Source organism: Falco punctatus (genome assembly GCF_963210335.1).
Source record: "Falco punctatus genome assembly, chromosome: Z".
NCBI classification, from domain to species: domain Eukaryota; kingdom Metazoa; phylum Chordata; class Aves; order Falconiformes; family Falconidae; genus Falco; species Falco punctatus.
Window position 1 is genome coordinate 12,153,927 of NC_137586.1, and position 26,749 is coordinate 12,180,675.

At 46.9% G+C, this 26,749-nt stretch overlaps 1 protein-coding gene across 1 annotated transcript in view; it reads right to left on the reverse strand.

Moving 5' to 3' along the window:
• The window catches only part of PDZD2 (PDZ domain containing 2), a 193,510-nt gene that overhangs the window by 14,317 nt on the left and 152,444 nt on the right, over window positions 1–26,749 (reverse strand). Inside the window, exon 25 of the mRNA XM_080372582.1 lies at window positions 1–16,291. This exon is cut by the window's left edge and continues 14,317 nt beyond it. The gene's annotated coding sequence lies outside the window, so the exon portion shown is untranslated. The remainder of the gene's footprint in view (window positions 16,292–26,749) is intronic.

The window sequence follows — 26,749 nt, forward strand, 5'->3', positions numbered from 1 at the left end:
TGTCCTGTACGTTGATAGCCCTCGAGCGTCGCAACCGCTGAAGAGATAGGAATCCACTTTTTTTTCTCCTCTTCCTTGCAGTAACAGCACCACCTTTTGGTTCCCAGCGTGATGCTGCAATTTCACATCAGCGGCTCAGCGACGTCTCTGCAGAGCGCCAGTATTTCCCAAAACAAGCCCTTGCCTGCCTTAACTGTGCTCATTTCATTTGCAGTACTGTTGCTTGGAGAAAAGAGAATCCCACAAGCCTCTTTGAAGTGCGGAGTCATCCCCTCACCCAATTACACATCACCTGAGTGCTTCTTCTCCTAACTCAATGGCTTTTCAGATAAGATAACTGGTTAGCAATTAATTCCACCTCCACCCAGCTCTGTGCTATGAGTCCAGCAAAGCAGGTAGTAGCACAGCTCAAACCACAGTCATTTTCAGCCCTGAATGTGCATAAACATACCAATTATTTGAACGTTATCTAATTGGCCTACAAGCATGAAGTAATCAAATGCAAAGGAACAGTGCTTGCAAGCCCAGCTTCTTAGAAATGATCGAGACATAGTCAGCTGTCTGGAAATTTTGGTGTGTCTAGCAGAAAAACAAAAACTGGGGAGTTTTTTGATGCAAGGCAATAGGAATCAGACATACTAGAAGAGAAATAACAACACACACATACTTAAAGTAAAAGCTCACCTTCAATTTTCAGTCATGCTTGAGGAAGGGCCTGAAACCTTGGGTGTGTGCCCCCTTCGTTGGTGACATTGGTCCTACAGCTACAACACAAGTACTGCCATTGCTTGGAGCAACTGCTGTAACAGACTTCAATCATCCACCAAACTTCCCTTTCCCCTCCAGCTCTGATAAACCAACCTCAACTTACTGATGTGATTCCCATGAGCTGGGCTCTGGTCCTTCTGCCTGGTTCAGGGGTTCGTGACACCGGCAGAGATGAGCCTCTTCTAATCAAAGGTAAAGCAGAACACATGCACCCCTTTAATGGTGCAAATTCAATCCAGTTCCAGAAAGGAAAGTGTTTTGCTTAGAATTCAGCAGAATCTGCTTCATTTTGGAGATTAACTTTTCTGTCACAGTCCCTGGTAAATCCCCTTTGGGAATGTCTCGGACACCAAAACTAAATCACTTCTTAAAGATGAATAAATAAATAAAACTGCAGATGTCTGAGATGCAGAGCAGATTACTACTGTCCTGGAAGTCTGAGGTTAAAAACAATTACAGGTTGAATCACATTTCACAGAATCACAGCGCCACAGCACAGTCAGGGTTGGAGGGCATCTCTGGAGATCATCTAGTCCAGGGGTCCTCAAACTACGGCCTGCAAGCTGGATACAGCCCCCCAGGGTCCTCAATCCGCCCCCCAGTATTTACAGAACCTCCACCCCCCCTGCCAGGGGTTGGGGGGGGGAACCAAGCAGCCACAGATGACTGCCTGACACTGCATCCATGTGCCGGCCCCCTGGTTAAACAGTTTGAGGACCCCTGATCTAGTCCAGCCGCCTGCTAAAGCAGGGTCTCCTAGCGCAGGTTGCACACAGTCGCATCCAGGCGGGTTTCAAATGTCTCCAGAGCAGGAGATGCCACAACCTCTCTGGGCAGCCTGTTCCAGGGCTCTGTCACCCTCAAGGTGAAGAAGTTCTTCCCCAGATTCAGACGGAGCTTCCTGTGCTGCAGTTTGTGCCCAATGCCCCTTGTCCTGTCGCTGGGCACCACTGAGAAGAGCCTGGCCCCGTCCTCTGGACATTTGTCCTTAAGATACTTGTAGACATTGGTAAGATCCCCTCTCAGCCTTCCCAGGCTAAAGAGGCCCAGCTCCCTCAGCCTTTCCTCACCAGCCAGGTGCTCCAGTCCCCTGATGGTCTTTGCAGCCCCCACCGGACCCTCCCCAGCAGTTCCCAGTCCCCCCTGAACTGGGGAGCCCAGCACTGGGCACAGCACTGCAGGTGGGACCTCACCAGGGCAGAGCAGAGGGGGAGGATCCCCCCTCGACCTGCTGGCCCCGCTCCTCCTCATGCCCCCCAGGGTCCCACTGGCCTGCTTGGCCACCGGGGCACGCAGCTGGCCCACGGGCAACTGGCTGCCCACCGGGGCACGCAGCTGGCCCACGGGCAACTGGCTGCCCAGCAGCACTCCCAGGTCCTTCTCCGCAGAGCTGCCCCCCAGCAGGTCACCCCAGCCTGTGCTGGTGCCTGGGGTTGTCCCTCCCCAGGGGCAGAACCCTACACTTGCCCCTGTTGAACTTCATGAGGTTCCTCTGCCCGACTCTCCAGCCCGTCCAGGTCTCTCTGAACGGCAGTGCAGCCTCCTGGTGTGTCAGCCGCTCCTCCCGGTTCTGCATCATCAGCAAACTTGCTGAGGGTGCGCTCAGTCCCTTCGTCCAGGTCATTGGTGAATGAGTTGAACGGGACCGGACCCAGCACCGACCCCTGGGAGCACCGCGAGCTACAGGCCTCCAGCTGGACTCTGCACCACTGATCACAACCCCTGAGCTCTGCTGTTCCGCCAGCTCTCGATCCACCTCACTGTCCACTCATCTAGTCCACACTGCCTAAGCTTATGTGTGAGGATCTTATGGGAGACAGTGTCAAAAGCCTTGCTGAGGTCAAGGCAGACAACATCCACCACCGCTCTCTCCTCATCTACCCAGCCAGTCATTCCATCAGAGAAGGCTATCGGGTTGGCCAGGCATGATTTCCCCGTGGTGAACCCATGCTGACTCTTCCTGATGACCCCTTTTCCTGCACATGCTTTGAGATGACCACCAGGATAAGCTGTTCCATCACCTCTCCAGGGATGGAGGCAAGGATGACCAGCCTGTAGTTTCCTGGATCCTCCTTCTTGCCCTTTTTGAAGGCTGGAGTGGCCCTGGCTTTCCTCCTGTCCTCAGGCACCTCTGCTGTCCTCCAAGGCCTTTCAAAGACGATGGGGAGTGGCTTGGCAATAACATCTGCTCCTTCCCTCAGAACTTGGGGGTGCATCCCATCGGGACCTACAGATTTGTGGGTGTCAGGTTTACTTAAGTGATCTCTAATACTATCCTCCTCTACCAAGGGAGACTATTCCTTTCTCCAGACTTCCTTTCTTGGGTCCTCCAGGGTCTGGGAAACTGGAGGGCCGGCCTTGGAAGTAAAGACTGAAGGAAAGGCAGCATTCTCCTCTGTATTCTTCATCACCAGGACACCCACCTCATTCAGCAGGGCCCACATTTTCCCTGGTCATCCTTCTCCTGATGTACTTGAAGAAGTCCTTTTTGTTGTCCTTGGCATCCCTCACCAGACTTAACTCCAAATGGACCTTAGCCTTCCTCATTGTCTCCCTGCATGTCCTGACAGCATTCCTATATTCCTCCCAAGTGACCTGTCCCTTTTCCCACATTCCTTAAATTTCCTTATTCTCTTTGAGTTGTGCCAGAAGCTCCATGCTCATCCATGCAGGTCTCCTGCCCCCTTTGCTTGTTTCCTTACTCATGGGGATGTACTTATGCTGAGCTTGAAGGAAGCGATGTTTGAATATTAGCCAGCTCTCTTGGATCCCTGACCTTCTAGAGCCCTAACCCATGGGATTTCTCCAAGTAGGTCCTTGAAGAAGCCAAGTTAGGTCTCCTGAGGTCCAGGCTTGCAGTCCTAATTGTTGCCCTGCTTCCTCCATGCAGGATCCTGGACTCCACCATCTCATGGTCCCTGCAGCCAAGGCTGCCCCCAACCTTCACATCCCCAACCAGTCCTTCTGTGTTCGTGAATGCAAGGTCTAAGAACATACCTTGCTTTGCTGGCTTATCCACCACCTGTATCTGAAAGTTATCATCAACACTGCAGGAAATTGCTGGACTGCTTGAACCTAGTTGTGTTGTCTTTCCAGCAGATACCAGGGATGTTGACCTTTCCAGTGGTATAAAGTGGTCAGGTATATTTGAAGATATACTCATAAGTACCTACACTCTGGTTTATGATGTGTACCAGTAACCTTGAAGTAAACGCAGCATAATAAATCAAATGAGTAGTCATTGTTAACACCTTTCAAAATCTAAGCATAACTGATCATCAGGTTTTTTTCACCACATCTGATTCACCTGTAAATTACTCTAGTGTCCATCATTGTTTCTCTTACAAAGCCCAGGAACCTAATTCTACTGGGGTGAATGCTAAGGATAAAACACCAGGGGATGCAGACACCATCACAAACTTGATGTCCCCAAAGTCTGAGCTTGAATGCTGGAAACCTATAAAAAGCTGGTGTAAAAGTAGGTAAAATATTTTACACAGTTTTGTCTCTCCCAATTCAGCCCTTCCAAAAGCCTGCTTCAAAGCAGCAATCAGTGTTTTTCAGGGTCATAGTCTGGCTAATCTACAGCTGTGTCTGGAATAAAAACTTGGCTGAAATGACCATGTTAGCATTCCTGCCACAATATCTAATCTGAGTTCAAATGAAAAACAAATGTGCAAAGACTGTAACAATGTTCATCTACTAAAATAGTCTAGATGAACACAACACAGGAAGGAAATAGTAAAGAGTTTAGGTATTTACACAATAAAGTTGAACACAGGCTTTGAGGCAGCTTTTTAATGGTCTCTCTCACCTAGACACAGCTGTACCTGGAGAGGAAATTTCAAAATATTTTGCATTGCTCAACAGTAGCTCCTGAAGGAATGAACAGAGCTTCTGCAAAGGCCATTGGCAGCTGCTGTCAGAAGTTTTCCTCTTAATAATTTGCAGCCCCATCCCAAACTCATTGCAGTTGACAGAATGAGTTCCACTGACTGCTTTAGGCCTTCATACAGATGCAAGTTATACTTTTCAAATGGTACTGCTACTAAAAAAACAGGGAGAAAACCAACTTGTCCTTTATTTAGGCACCTAAGTATGGGTTTGAGCCTTGGTCATTAACAACTTTATTTGACAAACAGAACCTGTGCTGGGTTTCATACTGGCTGCACTTGTTTTGGGGCAGGGGAAGTTCTTAGTAAGTTCTAATTTTATTACAGTACAGCTTGGAAGTATCTGGGATGTATTATGCACACAAACCCAATGGGAATTGATTTTTCTGCTGATAGCCGATTTTTGCCAGCAATTAGCAGCTCGACCAACATCTTGTGCTGACTGACCCCTTGGTCATTTCAGCTGGAGCTGGCAAAGACTGTCCAACCCCAAATCTGTTTAATGTATTTTGTTCTCTTAACTTACTAAACAGAGTTCACTTAAAGCAGACCTAAAATACTAATTATTCTAATTCATCCATAGTAGGGGTGAGGTTGATTAAACAACTTACTTCAAATGCCTTGGAGGTATCTCTGGTAAGATACCTGCCAGCACACTGTCATCAGTAGTTTGTTCTCAATGAGGAGGGAAATTGATCACTAAAGGGAAACTGAAAACCAGCAAGGCAAATAAGGAAAACAACAGGAAAATGTTAATATATAGACTAGCTGTCCATTAGAGGCAAACAACTCCCCTAGCTATAAACAGTGCAAATGTTACATTGTTCTTTTATTTTATGTTAAGCTGTTGTTTTAGCAGTGGGAAGAAAATGAAGACCTTCTCATGTGAAACTGGAAGCGTAGTCTCCTAATAAATAAACCGGGTTACGAATGTTGGCAGTGGTCTGCTTGGCCCCTGCCGCGGGTCCACCAGTGCCGGTGAAGCTGCTGGGGGGTTGGATACCTTCAGCAGAAATACAGAGAGCAAGGAACAGCCTGGCCTGTTTTGACACAGGATTTCCTCTAATGTTTCTTCGCTGAGCCCACCCCTGGATTTCTCTCAGAAGCCCATCCAAATCTTCCTGTCTCAGCCTTCAGCTCACATACACAGCAGAGGGAGCTAAGCCACCAGAACACGGAAAACCCTCCCCGCCTCATCACTGAGAAATGGAGTATAACTCGGTCAGTTCTCTGCCCTAGAGCTCTGATTATTCGGTGTCGAAGCTCCCCTCTGGTGAGGTCCTCCCTCTCTTCCAGCCCAGACCCCACCTGAATACACAGCCTACGAGCAGGAGTACACATGCCCTGCTTCTGGGTGCATCTCTGGGATTCTTTCATTTTTCAGTGATTTTTTTTTAAGGAATTATTTCTCTATAATTTCCGTTTCACCAGCACGTTTTGTTCTACATATCAGATATAAGTCTGGATAGTTTAAGGCACCGCAACAGCATACAAAACTCCAGTCCAACTCCAGATTCCTATTACCTGCCAGCAAGACACAGGGCTCACCTGCCCTATGTTGGTGAGCCTGTCCTATGTTGGTGCTGATGTCAACCCTATCCTGGCCTTGGCCAGAATCCTTAGAGATGAGAATTCACGTCATAAACCCACAATTACTTCTCACAGTAGCTACATTGCTTGCAATCTCCCCAAAACTGAGGGAAGATGGATACATAACTCCCATCCTTGAGGCTCTGGTACTCGGATGCAGGACAGTTTGGAGGACAGCCTTATTACTGCTGTGCTGAGTTACAAGAAACTGCTGAATAATCTTGCAGTAGTGAAAAACTGGACAATAAAATGGCAGATTAGATTTAAAACAGGTAACTAAAAAGCCATAGACACTGGGAAAAAAACCCCATCATTTAAAAATTCAGCATCTGTCTTAGATGGCCATGCCAAATCCCCAGTTGAATAGCTTGTCTTTGACTCAGCACAGTACTTTCTGGGAAAGTCAGATTCACTTAAATAAAATTGCTTCAGTCTAACAACCTTATGAGAATTACGAAAACACAGAATGTATAACCCTCTGATCTCACTACCATTTCTAGCATCACCAAATCCATTGTCGTTCAGTAGGTGAGCAGAGTCTCTCATATCTGAGCCTGGATAAATGTTCCCATCAGGAGTCAGCTGGGAAGTCCAAAAAGAGGACTTAAATCCAATCTGAAGAGCCTTGTGATTTAGTAAAGGCTTGTGGAAGTACACCTTGGTACCCCTTCCCATCCTGCATTAACCAAGTGGTGCTGGCCTTGGCATACACACCTGTATGAGGACCTCCAGCCCAAAGGCCACCAGGACAGCACCTTGTGCCTTGCTAGTTCAGGCCCCAAAATCAACATTTATCAGTATCAAGAAAAAAAATTTAGTTCTTCTTACTCTATTTCAGACAAAGTTGCTTTTGTATCAGACTATTCTGGGATTATAAACTTTTCATTGTTAGCATGAGAATAAACATCCTGTCTTTTCTACCTGCACCTCTTAAATTTTAATACACAAAACATCATAGAATTATAGAATGGTTTGGGTTGGAAGGGACCTTTAAAGGTTATCTAGTCTCAACCACCCCTACAATAAGCAGGAACATCTTCAACTAGATCAGGTTGCTCAGAGCTCCATCCAGCCTGACCTTGAATGTCTTCAGGGATGGGGCATCTACCACATCTCTGGGCAACCTGTTCCAGTGGTTCAACACCCTCATCGTAAGAAATGTCTTCCTTATATCTAGTCTGAATCTGCCCTCTTTTAGTTTAAAACCATTAGCCCTTGCCCTATCACTACAGGCCCTGCTAAAAAGTTTGTCCCCATCTTTATTATAAGACCCCTTGAAATGCTGCAAGGCCACCATAAGATCTCCCCAGAGCCTTCTCTTCTGCAGGCTGAACAACCCCAACTCCCTCAGCCTTTCCTCATAGGAGAAGTGTTCCATCCCTGTGATCAATTTTTTGTCCTTCCTCTGGACCCACTCCAACAGGTCCATGTCTTTCCTGTGCTGAGGACTCCAGAGCAGGACACAGTATTCCATGTAGGGTCTCACCAGAACAGAGAAGAGGGGCAGAATCGCCTCCCTGAACCTGCTGGCCACTTCTTTTGATGCAGCCCAGGATACGGTTGCCTTTCTGGGCTGTGAGTGCACTTTGTTAGCTCACGTCCAGCTTTTCATCCACCAGCACCCCCCAGTCCTTCTCCACAGGGCTGCTCTCAACCCCTTCATCTCCCAGCCTGTATTGATACCAAGGGTTGCCCTGGCCCAGGTGCAGGACCTTGCACTTGGCCTTGTTGAATCTCATGAAGTTCACAGGGGTCTGCTTCCTGAGGTTGTCCAGGTCCCTCTGGATGGCATCCTGTCCCTCAGGCATGTTAACCACACCACTCAACTTGGTGTTGTCTGCAAACTTGCTGAGGGTGCACTTGATCCCACCATCTGTCTCGATGAAGATATGAAAATGTGCTGGTTGCAGTATGGATCCCTGAGGGACACCACTCATCACTGATCTCCGTCCAGACATGGAGCCATTGACCACTACACTGGATGCAACCATCTAGCCAATTTTTTATCCATGAAATAACTCATCCATCAAATCCATATCTTTCCAATGTAGAGAGAAAGATGTTGTGGGGGACCATATCAAAGGCCTTATAGACGTTCACACAGACAACATCTGTAGCTCTTCCATTGTTCACTGATGTAGTCACTCCATCACAGAAGGCCACGTGGTTGGTCAAGGAAGACTTGCCCTTGGTGAAGCCATACCTGCTGTCTCAAATCACCTCTCTGTCCTCCATGTGCCTTAGCACAGCTTCTAGGAGGATCTGCTCCATGATCTTCCCATGCACAGAGGTGAGGCTGACACGCTGGTAGTACACAGGGTCCTCCTTTCCACCTTTTTTAAAAATGGTGCCATAACGGTTCACCAAAAAGTTTTCAACAATAAGGACTTTTGATCATTCTTCAGCTCTGATACACCATTCATAGACTGAACAACGCAATCCTGATGTAGAAGGGGAAAAAACCACAGGACTTCCACAATTTACAGACAAGGGAACTGAATCACAGAAATTGTGCAATTTTTTCCTGAGCAATGTCACTCTTGCCCTTAGAGATCTTGCGTTTGAATGCAGTTTCCTATAAGTGTAACAATACCCCACCATTCCTGTTAAAGGCCAGAAGTACTTAGACTTTCAAGCCCCTAAAACAGCCAAATCATTGCAGTCAGCAGATGCTTTAAAAGGCCTGTATTTTTAGACACCTGCTAAAGGAGGTACGCAGATGTGTCCAGTAGGTGCCATTTTTGTCCACTTTGCTTTCTTTACTAATGATTAAGAATGAAGCAAGAAGGCATTTCCCTTGGAAAGTCAGAAGTATCATTGCTTTCGTGTGGAAATAGATAGTATTTGGGAGAGGAAACTGTGGCATGTGCAGAAATGATGGGTTTGACCAGAAATCTCTCTGGGCTGAAAAGGAACTCTCAGGATGAGTTTGATGCCTCATCATTTCTGGGCTGAACTAAAGATCTGGGCAGGCCAGATTTTGCTCAAAGTTCAGTTGTGCAGGGTTTGGCACTCTAAAATAAGGTCTCTCCTCAGTGATGCTGTCCTTTCAGCTTCTACATATCCTCTGCCACGCTAAGTTGCAGCAAACCCTCTTGGTACCTCCCCCTGTACTGCTGGAGATACACAACACACAGTCCACCCATGGGTGCTTTTGGCGAACAATTTCTTACCTCCTCCCCCTGCTACACAAAAAATGAGAAAGTACTGAAAGATAAACTTCTTCTCCAGAAGGAGTTAGGCCATGGCTGCTGGGATTGGAGTGAAACTAGCCAGGGATGGTTTCTTGTCTGGCAAGTATGCCATTTCTGGATTGCACACACCTCTGGAGCTGAACAAGCACCTACCCACACCACCAACCAACACTAGGTCAAAGCCCTGACAAGCAAAATCTGGCATGGCTCACTGTGGCCAAGTGTAAGACATTTTATTAATTGTATAATATTTTTGATAGTTTTTATTAATTGTCCCCTTCATCCCAGTACAGGGAACTTCCATCCCACAGGGGAGGGAGCTGAGGGAAACCTGTGCTTTCCCAGGGACAGTTCAGAGCAAAGCCTGGCATCATCTGCCATCAAAACATTTTAGACTGAGAGACTGCACTTCGATTTGAGGTGCTGGAGCTCCAGCCAGATACAAGTTTCCTTTTTCCAATCTGGCTGATGCAGTTGTAAGCCCTGCCAGAGGGACATGGCAGTGCGCAGAGCAGGCCTTGCTGCTCCCTGATCCTGAGCCCAGAGGGCCCTGAGGGAGAAGACATGCAGACACATGCTAATGGACACACACACACACACAAGAACTTATCGCTGTTTTCCCACAAGGCTTGCAGGTGACATAAACCCAGATGCAAAATTAAAGCATGACCAGCAGCAGGGCTGCAGCTGGCTGTGCAAATGCCAGGAGAGCTGCCTCCCTTTTCTTCACGTGGGTGGCTGGGGCCAGAGCTGGGGGCTTGGTTGCCTTGTGGACCCTGACAATGCACAGGTGCTGGGGATATTCCTCCTCTCACTCTTTGGCCTGCTTTGAGCAGCACAGCTATGGAAACTACACCCTGCTGCTGTATACTTGCAACAACCCAAAAAAGCCCATTCTGCGTGTACCACGCTTTCTACCCAGTGCTCTGGTGAAGCCAGAAAACTCACCCCTAACTGAGTGAACTGCAAACTAAAACCACACATCTAAAATTTCCACTCAAGCACCTTCATGACATTGAAGCAGAACTTGTGGCAGCATTGCTTTCATGCAAAACAGAAGGAGTCCCAACAGCAATCTCCTCTTCAAACATATAGCACCAGAAGTGAAAATCTCATTTAATATTCCCAAATAACTGAAATTATTTTTGTTATTAAAGACTACCTGACTAAAGTGAACCCTCTGTTCCATGAATCCCCGTTAGCCATGAGACATCAGTGCCATTTGTACCAGGCTCCAGAGATGGGCACGCAAACCACAAATGTGCTGGGGTGCTCCCAGTCCTGCCCCAGTGTGCCTGGGACTGCAGGCTCGAGACTCAGGGAACAGTCAGAAAATGTAATTTTGATAGAATTAACTAGTTTCTCTGGCCAAGAGCTACCCCTAAACACATCATTCATTATAAAATTAAAAAGGGGTTTTCAACTCCAAATAGTTAGAGGCTGTTGTTGCTTCTTTCTTCTCTTGCAGAGATAACTTGCAGCTGTTTGCAAACAGCTGATACGAATTTTTGGTCGCCTGTCTAATAGCACGGTTTTGTGCGTGCCTCCAAACTGGAGGAATTTATGCTACAGTGTGAATTTCAAACATGTAATATCAAATTATCTATCAGGAAATATTTCTGTGCATGAGTGAGCTGTGTCTGAAGGCCTCCCACAGTCAAGCTGGAACTCAGTTTTCCAGGGTGGGATCCAGCTCCTCAGATCATGTTGCCCAGACTCCAAGAAATGTTGCTAGGTTTCTGAAGGAACCTGTTGCTTTCTCGTAACTGGCTTGTAGGCCCTTTCTTCCAGAGCACTATTGGTCTTGGCAACTGCCATTAAGTTGAAGTGTGGACCCTGAGGCAGGCAAATGGGATGTCACATTCAAATCTTCAACTAGGCAACAACAATAAAGCAAGATGAGATGCACTTAGAGAAATGCAGGTAAATGCAAGTGCTCCTTTCCAGCAGCTCATTCAGTCAGATAAACTCCTCTCAGCCACACAGATGAAGGTCTTAATCAGACAATACTGGTCTTTGATTATGCCACATAATAACGATGGAAAGGAACTGCTCAGCTCGCTCTGCCTGGAGGGATCTGTTAATGTAGCTGGTCAGCAAAAGTAACTTTATGACCAGAATCAGCTAGGGCTGAACTACAAGGTGAAGAAAAACTCAGACATCAATAACCACATTTAAATCAAAAGGTACCTGCAATGAGAAAATTTCAAGGTAAGGTCTGAGTTTTTTCTCAAAGTTGTAAGTAGAAAAGGTTAGTGTACTGGGCTTTGGAGACCTTTCAATATATGTAGTTACAGAAGCATGACAAAAACAAGGTGACCGCTTCCAGTGTACTTTGAATCAGGGACTTTATGAGGATTAAGCCTTCCAACCAGCAAGTAATGTCTGAAAGGCTTGTCACAGAGTTCAATAGTTTAGATATTTATTTTCTCCTAGCCTTGAAAGAGTGGGCTTCTTTTGTGGTTTTTGAATCAGTAACTTAGGGTCTGGTTTGTAAAATGAGGGTGTCTGGATACATGACCTGAGCAAAGCTGAATAATGGATGGGAATTCTATCAGGCTGAGGGCTGTTTTGGCAGATGACTTTTCCTGCTCTGCTGGATGACTTCTAGGTGGTGGTGGTGTGCCCACTTGTGCAGAGCAATAAATTAACCTTCTGCTGAAATGACGTAATACCCATTTTCTAGGTTTCAGAGCTCCCCCTGAATTGCTCCCTGCAAAGCCTTCATTGCCCCAGGATTTTCTGAGCGCTGAGGCTTTGGTTTCCATTAGTTTTCCTCTCTGCAGAAGACTCTGTGTTTCCACTCCAAGAGCATCAGAACAGCTGTTTTCCAGGAATTAGCTTGAGAAAAGTTTCGGGAACAGCTTTCTGCACTGACCTCCATGCACCACCCACAGGTTCTGCTTTATCAGCTATGAAACAGTAACAGACCGTTCAGATTTTGAGGTTACTGTTACTGCTTCCATGGCCACTTATCCCCAGCACACGGAAATGTCATATGTTTACCCTTCACCATCTCCTGTACTTTCCCCTTCACTCGTTGCCCTTTCCTCCTTCATCACAAAGAAGCTTCAAAGGCTCTGGAAACTTCCACTAAGGCCACATTGCCCCCTTCTTCCATTGCACCTTTTGCACCAAAGTCCCCAGCACGTCTAGATGGGCAGCACAGCCCTGTAGATGGCATGGCACAATTTCTCAGGACTGAAATGAAGAATGTTTTCAGTGACCATCTGTTCTCCATTTCTTTTGGGAGCTTGAAAGGCATTTTGGAGGACTACACTCAAATAAAAGAGACCTTAACTGCCTTCCTCCATTTGGAGACTGTATGAAGGTGTCTAAATGAAGGCTATGTTGCATAGCCATCATGCCTGTGTAAAGTCTAGGCATCCTCCTCTGAAAATCAAGGAGGTTTCTGTCTCTTGTTCATTTTGTTCATTCCCCCCACCTTTTTTTAAAAAAAAAAAAACAAACAAACAAAAAAAAAACAAACAACCTTTTATGTAAGCATAACTGATCATTATTATGGCCGTGCTAATACAAGGAAGGAAACTGGTAGAATGAGTTGTACTGTGCAGAGGACAAAACAGTATTTCAAAGCAGTTTTCAAAGTGCTCTTTGCCCTAGCAAGCTGCCACGGATCAAATCACTGAACAGGGTGTCCATAGTCATGAGGATGCCTTCTTCAGCCGTGGGGTCAAACATGGATCCTGTGTCATTTCAGGTCCTCTTTGAGCAAACCTTAATATCAGGCTTTTCAGGCCACCTCAGTGAGTGATTAGATGAAATTCTGCCAAGCGCTGTTAGCTGCAGGTTCCCTCATCCCGGGACACAACACAAGCATTTTTTGCAGATATCTGAGCAGTCCTATGGTGCAAAATGCTGAGGTTTAACAAGGTGATATAAAAATACATCTTCAAAAGAAAAAAAAAAAAAAAGAGAGAGAGAGAGAGAAAAGAAAGAAAATAGGGGAAAGAAAGAAACAAGAACAGAAGAAATCAAACCAGCTTTCTATTGGCCTTTTGACTGGGAGCTCATGAAACTGCAACACAGACTCAGGCACCACTGAGAGTTCCTGTGATTATTTCACTTTCCTGTGGGCCATAAACTTTCACTAACAGGCAACAGGTGGCAGAAGCCATCATAGAGCAGGGATCCACTTCTCTGAGCAAGCAGCAGTGGTTAGCATGCCACCCTCTGGGTACGCAGCCACAGAGACACAGACCAGAGGTAACACTTTCCAGTGCATCTTCAATCCAATACCCATCATCCCAGAAATCAGGATGGGGATGTGGGGGCTCTGCAAGCCAAGCTAACGGTGGAGGAGAAGGAGGTGTTGCAAGAGGGGCACGTCTGACCGTACTGCTGTGGTCACACAGGTGACCCACTGTGGCAGCTCTTCGAGGATACACAGCAACATTTTAAGTCGATGGGCCAGTATTAAGGGAAGGGATAGCATTCAGCTGATGCAAGTGTTAAATCAGGTAACTGAGTTTGCTAAACTGAGGCAACAAACATGAAGACAGTATATCCCGTCCCCTGCTCACGCATGCTTGTTTCAGTGGCATGAGCCTGGCTCAGACCTCAACTCTGGGGCCATAGAAAGAACTATGGGAAGGGGTGTAATTATCTATCTGATTATTAGGTCCTTCCCTGGGTGGCCTCTCCTTCAGTCATTGTCCTCTGCGCACCAATGACTTGAAAACCAGCAACAACTTCCATATAGCTTTTGTTCAATTAACATCAAAAGAATAAAAGGATCTGTTGTGGATTTCCACTGAGAGGCTCTCATTAGGCTAAAACTCCATGACACAATGGTAGAGTAGAAAGGATCAACAAGATCCTTTCTACGTAAAGGATACATAAAATATTAAAAAAGAGTGACCTTCCAGCACAGTATCTAGCAATTTAATCTTGAGCAGAGCATCTGACCCCACATGACAAGAAGTGGGCTACTTCTCTAGTCTCTCTAGGAGGGAGAAAGGCAAAAATATTGATTCCCATAAGGGGTCCTTGGGGGCCTTTTTTTTTCTTTTCCCTTTATTTTTCTAAGTTTTGCATTTTCAGTCTCTTTGAGAACACAGTTTGATGGTCTCAGTTGACTGCAGCTTTCCCCATGGGCCTGTTCATCTCTGTGCTTCATCACCTGGAAATAAGTAAAAAATGTCACCATTATAAAACTTCCAAACTTTATCCTTTTAAAAGGATGCCTTCTCCCCATCCCTAACATTGTCAACACCTGTAACATCCTGGGCTAGTCTATACCTAGAAGAAAGAATTCCTGATAATTCTCTGGGAAACAATCAGAAAACACTATAGAAGTGGATTGTAGAGAGGCCTTTTGTCCTCTTCTCTCTACCAGAGATTACTGAACTGTGGAAACATCAATTAAGGCCAAAGCAAAGAGGCATGAAGACAGATTTTAATTGTGCTGGCTATTGGCTGAAGTACATTTTAAACATGTAATTTAAAGTTGTTCCATTTCCTGTTTCAGTAAATATAAGATGTTTATAGCCCATAATTACATAGACAAGTTTTGATGTCTGCTTCCTCTTTTGCATAAAGTTTTTTCTCAGTTTTGTTCTTAAACAGACTCTCCCATCAGCTGATTTTCTATGCCGATGATAGGCATAAATTAAAAAGACTAACCAGACATCCTTAGAGCACAATTGACTTCCCCTAGGCTTTTTTCTGTGAATGTGTCTCATCATTCCTGGTTTCCTGAAGTTTGCTGCAGTTATCTAGTTTATGTGTCTTGCAACTGATCCAAATAAAGGATGAGTCACATTGGCAGACCTAGCAGAAAAAAAATGATTAGATGATGATTTAGAGCTATGATAACCAGCCTGCAGGTCAGTAACTCTTGCGCAGAATTTAGCCACGCTGCCAAAGAATAGTGTCCAAGTCAGAAGTGCAGATGGGTTCAGAAAGAAAACCCATTATTTTAGGATTAAATATAACTAATTATATTTAATAGGTACACCTTAAATGTATCTTCTGAATCAAGGAGTGCTTATTCATCTAGATGGACAGAAACTGGAAGAGTAAAAGAAGGGAAAGATTACTTCATGCCCATCCTGGTCTCAGTAGTCCAAGTTGTTCTTTCTCAGGTGTCAGCAAATATAAAGGTATTTGCTATGCTGATTCCCTCTCGTGCCCACAGCATGGGTTCAAATACTCTACAGCCACAGGAAAACGTACTGATCCCACCAACCAGGGAACACAGTGACTTTGAGCCTCTGCTCCAGTAACATTCGTGTGGAATGCTCCTGGTGTGGAGAATTTCCCTCCATCACATTTGCCACCGGGTGTGGCCATACACTGGTTACTGGTGGGGATGCAAGAGCAGCCAGATGCATCCAGCTGGAATGACTTCAGCTATTAAGAGAATAAGCACGAGAAAATCTTTCTCTTCACGGCTGAGTGCACAGCGCTGCTGCAGCAGCAGGCTGCTTTGAGTGCTCCCTCAAAAAGCTCTGTTCTGCACCATGCCCTAGCAGCAATCTCCTAGACCTGCAGACACCTGAACAGAGGAAAACATAACAGCAGGTAGGAAATACCTGTATGTACCACAACTGCAACTCTTACAAGTTCTGCTATTGTGAAACCTACCCTTCTCTTTGCTCTGCAAACCCAACACCATGTTCTGCTCCTGGGAGAAGTCTGTCACCACCAAGGCCTCCGTTGTCATGGGAGGTCACGGGCTCCATTTCCTTGCTGCCAACTGCTTGATTTCTCAAGTTGCATTTTTGGCCCATGCAGGCAGAATCTGTGTTTACAGCTTGTTGGATATGTAAGGGCCTGTTCTGTTTGTAACGCCCTGGTCTGTTGGGAGGATGTTAAAACCAACTGAAAAAAAAAAAAAAGAAAAAAAACAACCCAACAACCAAACAACACATTAGAATGAATATAGGAAATCACAGTTAAGGGTATTTGCAAACTTTCTTTAGTAATGAACCCCCCAAATATACTAATGAAAAAGAACTAATACTGTTGCTTCAGTGTTAGAAGGGAGGCTGTGGCTGACTGAAGGGAAGTTTCTGACCTAGAGATCACTTTGCCTATATATATGTGAAAGAACACAGTCTTCCTACAACCTCTCGTACCAGGTGAAAAGTATTATTTTGCTGATTGCTCCAATTATGTGTATACCTCACATTTGCAGCCATCGTATTATAAATTATCTATGCAAATTAGTAGTGTAAATTGATTATACATTAATAAAGTTAATAATAACTTCAATCCTGTATCATGAACCAGTAGCCCTCACCTCAAATATCTTACAACCTAGGATAAATAGACTACAACAACAAAAAACACCCAAACCAAAACCCAAAAAATCAAAAGGAAGAATACCATGGTTACTTTTCACCAAGTCTGCTTAAATTCTAACTTTTTTCTTTAATTTAATGATGTGGTTGGTTTAGAAAGAAGAGACAAATAGTTGTTCCAAACACAGAAGCATCACAACAAAAAAAGAAGTGAAAGAAGGGAAACCTGTGGACAGGGAAACAAACAAAATCAGAAATAGGCGTTGCAAAGGATATCATGGATAGATACAATGATTATCAGAGTTGCCAAAACCAGATCAGTGCATCATTTATACATTAATAAGTATGGATTCTGGAGATTCTGCCTCATCCACTGGAAGTTTCCCAGAACTGTAGGTCCAACAGGTCAGTGCCTGACTACCCTCATGACTGTTTTCCCATGTACAGTACCAAGAATTTTTTAACTGAGGTTTTTTAAAGTCTGACAAGTTGTTTTACTTGTTGTTTTTGTGGGTGCCATCAGTTTTCTGCTTTTTGGCAGTTGCTGAGATACCACAAAAAAGATGGTTTTCATAGTGATTTAGCCTGAACCAAAACTGAAAGTTCAAATTGTTTATTTTGACTAAGCATCCAAACTTCTGTGGGCTTCCCTGGTCCAAGCTTCCTAGGTTTTTAGACTTGATGTGATCACTGCCAGATTTATAATCTGAATGTGGAATTTTGTGAGTCTTTGAATGCCTGAGCTGGAGACCCAGATGCCACCATTGCCAGATACACAGTGATTTCTGCCTGATGTGGCTTCTTCTGGGCAATGGGAAGCTGAATCTCAGGGGTGCAATGACTGCACTGACAGCCTTATGCCAACTGGTCCCACAGTCCATGCTCCTGTATGACTTCCCAGCTGGAGTGATGGGTGTTGTGGTTTAACCCCAGCTGGTAACCAAGCACCCTGCAGCTGCTCGCTCACTCCCCTCCACCCAGAGGGATGGGGAGGAGAATCGGAAAGGAATGTAAAACTCAAGGGTTGAGATAGGAACAAATTAATAAATAAAGCAAAAGCTGTGCATGCAGGCAAAGCAAAGCAAGGAATTCATTCACTGCTTCCCATGGGCAGGCAGGTGTTCAGCCACCTCCAGGAGAGCAGGGTTCCATCACACGTAACGGTTACTTGGGAAGACAAACGCCATAATGTTGAATGTCCCCCCCTCCTTCTTCTTCCCCCAGCTTATATATACTCAGCATGATGTCATATAGTATGGGACACCCCTTTGGCTAGTTCAGGTCACCTGTCCTGGCTGTGTCCCCTCCCGATTTCCCGTATCCATCCAGCCCTTTTGCTGGCAGGGCCCAGGAAAACAAAAAGTCCTTGATTTAGTATAAGCATTACCCAGCAACAGCTAGGAACATCAGCATGTTGTCAACATTGTTCTCACACCAAATCCAAAACACAGCGCTGTACTAGCTTCTAAGAAAAAATATTAACTCTATCCCAGCCGAAACCAGGACAATGGGACATGGGACCTTCATCACTAGCTTGAGGAGGACAAGGTGATGGTGGTGACACCTTTAACTGGACACAGGAACTGGAGAACCCCATGAGATCCTGGCAAGGGAAGGCCTGGGGCTGCAAGGGAAGCAGCGCCATGCTGCTCACCTCTTCCCAGCCCAGGGATGTCCCACACCCATAGCCAACAGGGGCAACTTAGGGGAGGGTCACTTCCCACAGGGTCACCAAAGTAACCCCAGTGGTTCTTATCCCATGGGTTGACCAGTGTCACCTGAGGGGGTCATATGCCACATCATCATAATGGACATCCCAAAGGGGGGATCCCATCCCTTGGAATCTCCATGGTCACCTGGGGGATTGCATGGAGACTGGACAGTCACTCCAAAAGGATCACATCCCATGTGATCACCAGGGACACTCCAGCAACCATGGGATAGCAAGGATGCCTGGGGCAGCAGAGCCTGCCAGGCAGCCACTCTCCTCCCAGCAGGAGGTGAACCCCACCAGTGGGGCGCAGACCACCAGCCCCCGAAGCGCCCCTGCAGGGATGGGTGGAGGCTTGTGGGGCAGCCATCTCCAGGTGCCCCACAGAGAGGGCTGCTAGCTTTCTCCTCTTCCCTGCCATGCTCAGTGGGAGCCTATAGCCCTCCTGGTAAGGGACATCTCAACCTGCACCAGCTCCCTGGTGCACCTTCTGAGGCATCTGTTCCTCAGGGCACCCCACCGGTTTCACTGAGCACTCAGGAGGCACCTTCAGAACATCTGCCTCTGACACCCCTGCCAGCAGCACTGAGTCCAGACAGAGGAAGTACCCATAACACCTCATCATCAAGCCACCACACGGGCTTTTGTCTAATTTGTATGTGTCCTGTTGAGTCCATGTTGCAGGACTGACCCTGAGAACCCTGGAGCTGCAAAGAAGTGGGCAGTGGCTGGCACCTGTGCAGGGAGGCTCCTCTGCCACTTGACCCTTCCCCAGCCCTTTTGGAGGTCCTCTGTCACTTCACCAGCACAGTGTTTGACTTGCCTCTCCCAGCCTGCCACCATGCTCTGCCATGACTGCAGACACAGCCTGGTCACACCAGCCATCCTGTCACCACTGGACAACTGAGTTGCCTTGTGTTAAAAAAAGCAACAAAAACCCCCAGCACCCCACCACCAACAACTTCTTATGTCTTTGCAGACTGAGAGCTCCTTCCAGATTTGCAGCCCATGTGCCCCCCACCATCAACCCCACCTCCTTGCCCACCGCAGGATGATGAAATACAGAGGGAGGATTGCATCGTGGCCACAAAGCATGATGCAACCCAAGATGCTGCCACGTGAAGTCGACTCTCACACCTGCCTGTGGGACACAGCTCACACACTTCCTCACCATCCTCACCATGTCCCCCTGCTCTGCTTCCTCCCCCTGCGTTCTTACCCCTGGGCATTTGCTCTGCTCTGCTCTTCTCCTGCATGTGTGGAGCAGGTGGGGATGGTGACAGTCCTGCCGAGGGGCACAGGGCATACACACAGCGCCCAGACCCACGAAGAAGGCAGGGAGCAGATGACACCAGGATCTTCCCAAAGCACAGAGGGACAAGAGAATAGAAACAGGTTGTAAAGTGCAAAAAATACTTTGTTGTTGTCAAGTGTAAAACCCTTTTTCCTGTTTCCCCTATTTACTTCTCCTTTATACCCCCTGGAGCCAGCCAGTGCATCTGCAGAGAGATCTCTGGTGAGGAAGAACACAGTGTCCTAACCCTCAACAGGAGACTTCTTATTTCTGACTTGTTTGTTTGTACTCTTAGTGCCAAAGGTCACCCCAGAAGCTTTCCCTCTCCCACCAGAACGAACATCCCAAAGCAGCACACCCACAGCTAAAAGTGTGCGTGCTGGGGGTGGCAGGGGACTGACACCCAGCACATGATTTCGGATGCATGACAGAAGCTTGTCTCCACGCACAGAGCCAGCATGCACATCCAACACACCCAGCTCTGTGCTGCTATTGCCTTCCCTGATGTCACCTGGAAACAGAGGATCTTGAATGTGGTGTTCACCTAGCAAAGAGGGGATTATGAGCTGTGGTTGGTGGTGCTACATGGAGCTGCTCCCCACAGTAGGGTTCCCCTTAAATCAAGAAGTAGATGCATCCAGCCCCCAGGTCAGCATGGTAATAGGCAGATGCTCAGGGAGGACAGAACTCCTGTCTGCACGTGACCACCCTGTCCCACCACTTCCCGCATGTCCTGCTCTTCTCTACGAGCTGCTCACACCTATAGAGGAAGCACTGAAAGCCCAAAGGGAGCAATTCTTGCCAAGAAGGGACAAGTCCCCTTCTGTTTCTGTGCAAAGACATTGCCACCAACGCACTTCTGCAGGCTTTCATGCCTAAACCTCCTCTGGCATATCTGCAGAGCAGCTGCAGAGGACTTTACATCTCCAGCAAGGATTTCTGTTTTGTCTTCCATTTAGAACAAGCAGCAAAACTCACACCCTCCTCCATGCCTGTACATTTCTGCATATGAAAAATAAAACCAGAAAGGAAATGAACTCATTTCAGCTCAGTCAGAGGCAAAGCTTTAAAGTGAAATTACCTCACAACATGGGATGCTGTCACCCTTCTCATACCGACTCTGTTGTCATTCTAGCAATGAGTCAAGTGGTCCCTCTGCCTTCACGGTCTGTGACCACACTGCCAGCTTTCACTGAGACACCACTGCAGTCTGCCCCACGTCTCAGCCAGCACAGCCTGTGTACGGATGCTTCGTATAAAGAAGTAGGGCATATAGCATATAGCAGGTTTCACACTGCCACAATGCAGTGTGCAGATTCTGAAATGGAAGTGTTCCAGCTTCCCCCGGTGATTCTCTGGTGGCTGGAGATGGCTGGTATTCACCAGAGCACCCCAAAATGGGTACATCTTGGCAGTATGTGTGTGTGCATGTGTGGAGTAGTGACACCACCTGCTCCCATACTTCTGCCAGCTCCTGAGGTCTGGGCTGTGACGATCTACTCACAACAGTCTCATACTTTTCTGCCCTTTTTTCCTAACTAGACATTTTGAAAGGAAACCCAAATCATATTCACATTTTTTCTTTGTTACAGCAAAGACATGACCCCAAGATCCCCACCAAAACATACCTAATTGCTTATTCATACAAATCACAGGCGATTCAAATTGTAGAGATGATATACTTTCTCATAATGTTGAACATACCATCTGCCTTTTCCAAGCATATAGTCTAATCTTTACAGTGAATGAGTTCTACAAATTTCAAAGGAGAAGGTTTCACAAAAGTTACTGCATTCCACCTTGTTTCAGTCCCTGCTTTCTGTTATTAATTCTGTTTTTCTTTTGCCCTAAGTTCCCCACTTAAAACCCTTTCCACTTTAAATCTGCTTTGCAGGATTTAGGGACACTAAGTGATCCTTATCCACTTAGAGTTCATTCACACAAGGCAATTCCCAAACCCAGCTCAGAAAAAATATTGTTCATAATAATCTGAAAGTCCCCTAACCATGCAAAATAAATCCTGTCCCAGCTGAAGAGCTCTGGTAAGGTACAGGGGAGACACTGTAGCACTGAGGGCCGGCATGGTGCCAGACGAGGAACCCCAGGTCATCATGCTGGTGTCCAGCAAAGCCCCTTTGGATTCCCTAATTCTTCTGTTAGACTTCAGGGAGTCGTGGCAAGTCACTGATAATGAGCCCTGCACGGGTTACCAGGTTGGTGGCTCAGCTGCAAGGCACGGGCGTGTCAGGAATGTGGCAAGTGTTTCACACACGGGATTTCCCTTTTATTTTTTCCAATTCCACACCTGCTGCATTGACTATACACAAAAATTACGACAAAGTGCAGAGGAGGCATAGGGAACAAGGGAAAGAGGAGGTAGCCAGATCCTGAAAAAGATCTGGCAGACCAGCAAGCAAAAAAGAATTCCAGAAATGGAGTACATTCAAATTCTCTACAAAGATAGCAAGACAGAAAATAACCATAGTCACCATTCAAGGAAGGCCTGCCAAATCCCAGCAGTGATAGTACAGCTGAGCTAACACTATGCTTGGCGTTTGCAAAGACACCTACGCACATGGAGGAGAGTTCTTCAGCAAATGCTCCACCAGCCTGACAAACAGTCATCAACACATCAATGTCAATATTTACTTTACTAATACCTGCTTCTTCTGGATGGCAGTTGTGAAGACTGGCCTTTATGAGGATATTGTCATCTTCACGAGTGCTGAAACCCACTTAACAAACTACCTGGTGGAATTTGCCATCTCTTACACCCTTTTCAGCTCTTTAGAAAGCTTTTCTGTGACTACCAATGGGCTGAATTGGGAACGACCTTACAAGGAGCCACCTGCAGTGTCTTTGCATTCTGTTTTCACAGAAAATTCAGCTCACCAGATAATCTGCCCCAGATAATTTAGAATTGACTGGATAGCAACATAAGACCAGGAAAATTCAGTCAAGTAAGTTTCCTTACAGCTGCTCCTCGATTAAAGAGCACACAGCCGATATAAACTCTCTCACACTCCAGCCATGTCAAGGAGGGACTCTGCTATCCAACCCCATCCTCAGCCAAACGTTGTTGGTCTCAGGAGGAAAACTGCTTTGCCCGTCCTGGGTTTGGTGGGCAGCAGATCAGACACGTGAGTCATCCTTCAGAAGCATTTTGCAAGCAATTAATTAATGCTGCCTGCTTGACACACAGGTGGTCGCAGAGGAAAAGATGGGTGTTCATCCCTCTGCCAGCGACAGAGCACTGTGGTATATGCACCAGCCGTGCAGTTCACCTTTTGTAAGAAAATTGTATGTTTAAGCTTTCAAAGGAAGCAGGCGAGAGACAACACAGTAGGAGAGAGAGTCTAAGAATTAGTGGTAGGGCCATTAGGTAATACTTAAACAGCCTGTAAGACCTGCACAAGGGGGGATACTTCCCAGCAGTGGAAAGAAACTCCTTGGTTTCTTTTCCTGTCTGGTGTGGGATCATATAATCAACTCAAAGTCAAATTAGCTGGAGTATTTCACTTCACTAATTAAAGCTGTATGAACCTTTTGCCTCACCTGGGTGGAGGTGTCGTCACTGCAGCAGCAACAGCGGAAGCTGCTGGAGGCCAAAGCTTTGCTGCGGCTGCGGCCAGAAAATCACTAACGCAAGACAAAGCCGTTTCCTTGAAAAGTGAGGTTGAGATTAATGCTTACGGCTTGTGGATTTATGAAGCTTAACTAGCAACGGTGAGAGCGATCCCAGGAGCAAAGGTGCCAGAGAAGAGCAGACCAGATAGTTAGCGTGATTTAAGAAATGAAGAAAGAAAAGCCTGCTGAGGCCACCAGCACCCTCGCCGGGCACAGGCACACCCTGCCGCGCTTTCCCGAAGTGACCTTTGATTTGTGCTCCCAACAATAGAGCCCGGTTTCCTGCTCGGGTGCCGGGACCCGCGAGGATCAACAGGAACTGCCAAGTCTGCGGTCTGCAGAAATGGGAAAGGGGAGAGAGAGAAACAAACAGCTCCTCGGTTAACAGGAGAGCTGTTAACACCAAACAGCCTTGGGAAGATGAGAAGACGAATTCCAGTAACAGAGTAGAACCAGAGATTTATTTAAGGTCTTATAGGCAGGCACAGACACAGTGTGATGCTGATTCAGCATAACTGAGTTCAGAGCAAAAACAGCTCATTTCCTTTATCTCCTACTCTTGACTTTGTTTCTACAACATTCGATTTCCTTTCAGCCAGCCTGCCCACCGGTGTTACTCGTTCTGAGTCCATCACGTGTTGGCTTTCAGTAACGTGTTCCTGGCTAGACCACATCACCTACACACTGGTGAAGCTCAGGGCACATTATCTCAAGATGCCTTTCTCTTCTCAGCTGCGTAATTTTGCTACCTTTACATGGTGCTAAATAAATAAATAGGAAGGCAGCTCCAAGGGGGTTGTGCACCTTGGGGTGCTGCTCCGCTCGCCGCTGTGGCTGTGCCCACTGGGGACCCGTGGTCCCACTCGGAGGTGCCACAGCAAGAAAAGCTTTTGTGGCTGCTCCGGTAGAGCCACTTCCCAGAGGCCTGTGCTTCCCACAGCAACACTGCTTTATTTAAGGGAACTGAAACAAAATAACGTCAGAGCTCACTGGTGGCTTGAAACCACAATGGAATATTTTTTTTTTCGCTCTGCCCCTGTTGTGCAATCTTTTAATTGGCAGCAGCCCTGCCATGTGCTGCTCCCACCATAATGGACTGTGATTTGTCACACACCAGTAAGGCCCTCCCACACCAGTAAAGCCCTGTGGGGAGGTGGGCCAGATCTGGCACTGGTGCGGTTCAGCTCCCCTCGAAGCCCCGCAGCACTGCGCTCAGACGCAGACTCTGACTGCAGCAATGGGGCAGGTCAGCACTTCAGATACCCTGGCTCACGGGTGGGTCTATTAACTGTTTTGTACACCAAGGTCCCCCACATTCTAAAATATAATAAAGAAAATAAATTAATGCCTGAGACTCTACTACACCAGTGGTTTGTGCCCAGCTGCCCTGAAAGGAAAGGATCTCCTCTCCTGATTATGCCCGAAATAAGAGCCCATCTCTGTGCTGCTGCAGAGATACAGGGAGAAGTTGCCTTTAAAGATCATGTCCCTTTGGGGCAAGGAAGTGTTGCTAAGCAGGACAGGATTGAGGTTCGTTTGGGTTTGGCCCTAATGCAGGAAAAGTAATTTAAATAATTTGCCTAAGTATTAGTTCTGTCTCCAAACTCACAAAGCACAAGCCGCACGTCAGCCTTGGCTCTGCCTAAATGAGCAAAATAACACGTGTGTGCCCAGCAGCGCAAGGGGCTGGTGTGTTCCTCTTCCCTGCAGCCTGACTTTACAAGCACTTTCCCTGAATTTGAGGTTGCTGAGCACTGAGAGCACGGGGGCATGCGGGGGGTTTCCGTAAGCACCCCAGCCCCCCATGTTGGTGTCCTGTAAGGGCTGCTGTGATTTGTGGAGCAGCTGTCCAGCTATGGCTGTGAGATGCAGCCCTGAGCATCACGTGCTGCAGACTCCAGCATCTCCACTGTGAGGGATGACACATCACACAACCTGACACGCTCCTGAGCTGTTTACCTGCCTTCCTGCCATCTAAAACCCAACAAACTTGTTTTGAAGACAGAGTTTCTTACGTAACAGGAATGATGCAGTCAAAGGGCAGCTCTCCCTGAACGGGGCTGGGTTACAAACAGGGGTGTTCACACAGCTGAAAAAAGATCCAAACAAGTCAAGTCAAGCAAATAAGCCCATATGCCATATAGGTTATCTAGCAAAGGATGAGAGATGAAGGCAGTACCTTCTCAAAAACATCAGAAACTCCTCCTTGGCCAACCTAAGCTGCTCTGACACTAGGTCAAAACCCGGCAGGGTGCACTGCAGGATGCTGCCAGAGCCAGCACTCAGCCACCATCCTGGGAATGGCCATGCAAAAGCCTCATCCATCCATAGCCTTCATTCAGACATACCACCCTGAGAAACGCCCTGGACATGAGCTGGCACCGCTGCCTCTCCTGCATGCCCGCCCCACAGCACCACTGTGCCTGCTGCCTTCTGCCAGGCACCAACGGGGCTGAGATTTCCGACACAGGGAGAGAAATTCCAGCCCTCTTTCAGGTGTGCAATCACTTCCAGGAAATACGCAGGTAGAAGGGTTTCTGAGAGGAGCTGATGAACATTACCTCTCCTAATAGATCTCAAAGTCATCAGCATTTCTAGATACTTGACTTCAGAGGTTCCTACCCCACAGAAAGGAGCCTCTCAACAGCCCCTTGTGGTTCTGTATTACTGTGACATCTTTTCCTTCTTGAAGCTGTGTTTTGAAGGGAGAGGTGGGTTACTGGCTTTCAGCCACAAATCAGTTCTTTGTTGTGTCTAGCCCATCTGTGCTTTCTTTATGTCAAGCTGTTTTCATTTCCCCCTAAAAACAAAAGTCTGTCCTTATTTGCACCGCACCAAATATCAACTCAGACCGGAGCATTGAGTGACTCACATATCACTGGCAGATCTCCCAGCACTATGCAACAATCACAAAGTCAAGAGCATGACTTTATAATTCCAGCTCTTGTTTCCTGCAAAAAAGCATCATCTAAAATTACAGCGAGCGCAGGTAAATGAGCCCTGGCACGTGTCAGCCGGCGACACACCATGCAGTCCCTGTGCTGCCACAGGGAGGATCCAGTAGTAGGAGGGCAGCCCTAAGTCACAAATGGCACATGATATGGGCCAGCTTGTTTCCTTATGGTGTGTTCAAGGCCAAGGTCACCATCACCTTGAACAGCAGCACAGCACTGCATCCGGAGCATCTCCTAGTTAGGACCAAGCAGACCCATCCCTCCATGTTTTCTTGCCCACCACCAGCACATGCCATCCCTTGCTTCTGCTTGTCCAAGCACACCCCATCCCCTTTCTTCCTCAGCACAAGCACAATCCCATCCATCTCTCCCAGGCCACCACCACAAGCACAGCCCACCATCCCATGTCTCCTTACCCAGCACAAGACCACCCCACCCCTCCACCTCTTC